This window comes from Alligator sinensis, unplaced genomic scaffold, assembly GCF_000455745.1.
Source record: "Alligator sinensis unplaced genomic scaffold, ASM45574v1 scaffold1008_1, whole genome shotgun sequence".
NCBI classification, from domain to species: domain Eukaryota; kingdom Metazoa; phylum Chordata; order Crocodylia; family Alligatoridae; genus Alligator; species Alligator sinensis.
In genome coordinates, this window is record NW_005842013.1 from 2,095,106 (window position 1) to 2,099,962 (window position 4,857).

Here is a 4,857-nt window from a genome sequence, read left to right on the forward strand (position 1 = left end):
ATTTGTGACTACCTAAAAGGCCCTAACCAAGATGGTGTGCTAGGTGCTGTATATACCCATAGCAGGAGACAATCTCTGCCCTAAAAAGCTGACTATTTTAACTAGCAAGGCACTAGAGGGGATTTCTATAGCTCTCAGTTCCCAAAGCAGTGGAAGATGATCCTGTCAAGCCCTGAGCATGCACCAACTCCTATGGGCATGAATGACATTCCCATGCCATATTCTGACAGGAGAGAGCCCTTGAGAGTTAACTCCTGTGCGGTAGATGCTGATTGCAGTTCCTCTTTTACAGGCTGGGAATCCTGTACGTGGACCCTATGGTGGAAAGGGCAATTGTGGGGGTTGTCTAATTTTAATCTGAAGACTTGTCACAGGCAGGATTCGAACCCGGAGCTTTGTGAGCCTCTCGCAGCAGCTTGACTGTGCACAGCTGCACTGCAGGCACTTCAAACTACGTTCAGACTTGGGGAGCGGTGGAGCTGCAGCGGCAGCCCAGAGCTCGGCGTGGGCTACAAAGTTTGCCCCAGAGCCTGAGCAAATTGTTAAGCAGTTGGTCTGTGCTGAGTTGCAGCCTCGGCAGCTCCACTGCTTGCAGCACCCACGGGTGCTAGTTTAGAGACGGCTAGGGTTGATCTATGTAATGCATAGTCAGTGATGTGTGATGGCAGTGAAAGACACCTGAAGAGATGGGAGAGCCAGGCTCTTGGACCAGTTGTTAGCCCCAAGATACTTACCCCACGAGTTAAACCCGTCATAGCAGCTCGAAGGTGGAGAGCTCCTCCTGGCTGACTGGACACGACCCCAGTCCCAGCCGTGGAGAATCTCGGATGCCTCTCATCTTCGCACCGCTACGTCAAGTGAATATTTATTACTGGACATCTCAGTACGTGAACGAAGAACATTTCTCCTCCCCTTAGCAGAAGCAAACTAGTCCTGGTGGCCAGTTAGCATTCAGGCAAGTGGCAGAAGGGTCAGGGTCCCATATTGTAGATGAACGCTTTGTTTTGAAACAGTTTGGCATGCTCGTGAGCCGTGACCGAATGGCACTTGTGGATCATAGAAAATGAGGGATGGAAGGGAGCTCAGGAGGTCATCTAGTCCAACCCCCGATGATAGGGACTGAAGAATGATTTTTGGTTTTCCTTTGCTATTGGAGTTGCCAAGAAAACACATGAGCGCCTCATTCAGCTTTTGGATGAATGGGATGGGTGGCGGAAACCAGATTTGGGGCTTGCGGCTTCTTGGGAAGCCCTTGCTGGTGAATGGAGCCCTTCGTTATTCAGCTGTCTGCTGTGCTATACAAGAATCCAATAACACCTTTAGTGACTTTGCACAAGGTACTTATGGCTCATTAATGTACTCCCTGGGTATTTTGCACTGAATTTATCTGCACAAGGCTTCTGTAAGGCAGGGCGGTGCTGTTCTCGCTGTTCTTCCCTCTTTGCAGAGAGAGAGAGAAAATGAAGCCCTGATTCGGTGCAACATTAATAATGGGTGTTTAGACACCCAAATAGAAATGAGGTGCCTAAATACCTTTTGAGATCTGACCTTAAGTGACATGCCTAAGATCACATAGGGTGTTTATGACAGAGGAACTGACTTAAAGAGCAGTAGTTGGCAGTGGCATCAGCGTGATTCAGACGTGAGCCAAATGTTGCTCTTGGTGACATCTGTGAAAACTCATCGCAGCCAGTGTGTTGCTAAGAGCAGGATCTTGCCTTGTGTATTCAAGGATAAGCCCTACAAAGTTTTTTTTGGGGTCATCTAAGGGCATCTTAGAAAAAGTATGACAGCTTTGGTAGAGCATTAGGCACTTGGCCATTTACTTAGTGTATCGATTTATTGGTAGGAGGGATATTACAGGTCTGTTGAGGTCTCGGTGATCCATCAGATTAAGGTAAGGTGCATGCATTAAATCCTTATGGTTATGAGGGAAATCTTCCAGGCATCAATTGAGCACAAACTGAGGTTGTGCCTACTGCAGAGAGAAACTGTAGCAGTAAGGGAAGTGGAAAATCCCCAGTTTGAGTCAATGGGGCAATAATGCTGAAGACTCGTTTGGGAGGACCATTGAACATCAATGATTAATCATTTATTTACGGGCAGCTTGGGCAGGGGGAACAGGCTCATGAATAAGGACATGCTTTGTCTTGGAGGTCACGGAAACTCGATGACTCTCATGATGATGCAACTTACTGCTTGGTCAGAGGAGAGCGTGCAAAGGATCACGGGAGATTGGTTCAGTCAGGGATTTGGGTCTTTAGGAAGGAATGGGGGCATTAGCCCCCAGAACTACAAATCCCCTGTAATAGTGCTCCACACCAAGGAAAGGCACTCAGTAAGGGGGTGGTTTTCCATAGTAAGCAAGCAGTGAGCATGCTGACTATTGGTATTTTCTTTCCTTCCCCGCTGCTATGAAATTCACTGCAAAACCCATAAGCATGAGCTTACGGGCTTCTCTACATACAGAGTTATTGTAGAATGGCTTTTTTGGGAAAACCTGTTTCAGAATAATTATCCCCGAATAGCTCAATGTCTGGATGATCTTGGCAAACTAGAATGGAGTAGGGTATTGAGCTGAGCTCCAGCCTTTCCATCGCTCCATAGCCAGGCACTCAACATCTCCTATGGGCCTACATGCTTTGCAGATCCCAAGTCCCAAGGGGCTTACCACTTAATTGTAGACCTGATGCAATGCGAGAGCAACAACAGAGAGGAACAGAGGAAAGGGAGGACAAGAACAGTAATCCTCCATTCAGGGTGGCTCACATTGATCAGTACTTTACTCCCTGGCTGGTCTTGTTGAGGCTGTGTAGTGAGGTTCTCCTCTTAGGACAGAAGGCCGAGGAGGAGTGAGTGGGATCCATTGCATGTTGGATTTAAGACCAAGTTTCTTTTTCTGACTGCTGCTGACCTACTCCGAGTCCTCGGGCAAGTCACACACGAGCATTAAACTAGAGACAACGCCTATATACAACTGTAGGATATATTAACAACCTTTTATAGAAGCAGGACATTGGCTGCTGTGGTTCCCTTGCTTTATCTGTGGCAGGGTCGGGTGTGATGTCTGTGTTGTGTCAGGGTTGATGGTAGTTTTATGAAGAGTTTAGATTAGGGATTTGCATAGGATGCTCTGGATAGGGATGATCCTGCCTCACGCAGCAGGCTGGACGAGATGGTCTCCGGAGGTCCCTTCTAGCCTCTCCTGTGATTGTATGATCCTAGTAACCTCCCTCCAACCCATTCTTGTTCTTTCACCATTACCATCGTCACCTCCTTTTCAGCCGGTTCCTGAAATGCCTTGTATTTCTTCTGCTAATTTCCTCCATCTTCTCCAGCTCAACTAATCACTTCCCATGTGGCACTCTATGTGATGTTTTATATCCATGTAAATGACATCTGCTGCATTTCCCTTATCTAGATGAACGGTTTCCTAATCAAGGAATGATGTTGGACATCTCTCTGCGCTTCTGCCCACCCACTCTTTGTCTGTCTTCTCTGTTTCAGCCGTAACCTGTTTCCGGCGGGGAGCTAGCTCTTACTGTGTACATGCACAGTTCCTAGCACAACCCGCTGTAACCTCAAATACCCACACAATAAATAATGATAAGAGGGTCAGCTGATGCAAGGACGGTACTTTCCCTGTCTTTCTATTTACCCATAGATCACTGAACATCCATTCGCAATTTATCTTCTAACAGGCTTGGGTCGTGACCTCTACTTTTCCTATCTCCTGGCAATCTGAACAGGTCTTTGCCCTTTAAATACTTCTGTATCAGGCGTTAGTCTTGCTGCTCTTTGTGCCTAGCTGAACACATTCGTGATGCTGACTCTGAGCTCCAGAAAAGCCTTTCAGCCCTCTGTTGTAGTGCTCCAAGAATATGTATACTCCACCTGTCACCTGACAGCTCAGTGCTGGCAGGCACTAAATGCAAGTGTGGTCTTAGGAGTGCTTTATTTAATGGAGCCATTATCTCTTGATTTATAACTTAGTGCTTAACCCTTTTAAAGCTTTTACCTGCTCCTATATCTTAGCCTATTAACACCAACATTATTGTATTAATCTCCAAATTATTTTCCTCTCCCAAAGTGTTATGCATAAATAAAATCAGGTATATATACTTGTGTGCTGTGTGTGTATATAGATGTATATGTGTATATATGCATACACACGCATAGTACACAAACATATATACCTGATATATATCTATATAGATCGATACAAATATATATATAAATAAATCATTTACCGACACTTAACCATGTATCGTATGGAAGACGTTTGTTCCTTCCAGGTAATAACTACTTAGCTGTATATAGGGTGTCTTTCACTTAGAAAGATCTCCAAGCATCCATCCCCAAGCAGCATATACATTATACTGTATATACCCGGGAGGTGCAAAATATGGCCCGCCAACTGACTGGGTCTGGCCCATGGCTGCCCCCGTGGTGCTCTACCTGATGAGCAGCTACCTGCGGGCATACGGAGTGGGTGGAAAGAGGGCTGGAATTGCCCGGCTGAAGCTTCCCGCTGCCCAAAGCGGCACAAAAGGGGTAGGAAGAGGAGCAGGAGCAGCAGCTGGAGGTGAGAGGAGCAGAACAGCCCCACCAGCTTGGGTCCTGCCCCGTGCACGGTTCCTGGTGGGGCTGTTCCCCATGCAGCTACAGCCAGCCAGGTGCTGCTGTGCTCCCCTCGCCTCCCGGTGCCAATGTAAGCCTGGCCGGCTGCAGCCACACTGGGAACAGTCTTGCCAGAAGCTTCGTGCTGGCCTGGGCCGGGGCTGGGGCCACTGGGTGTGGGTGGGAGCACAACACAGGCTGCCCTGGGCAGGGCTCGACCCCATGAGGAGCACTGTG

At 47.6% G+C, this 4,857-nt stretch overlaps 1 protein-coding gene across 1 annotated transcript in view; it reads left to right on the forward strand.

Moving 5' to 3' along the window:
- MAP6 (microtubule associated protein 6) overlaps nucleotides 1–4,857 on the forward strand; it is an 81,329-nt gene that overhangs the window by 23,636 nt on the left and 52,836 nt on the right. The window lies entirely within an intron of this gene.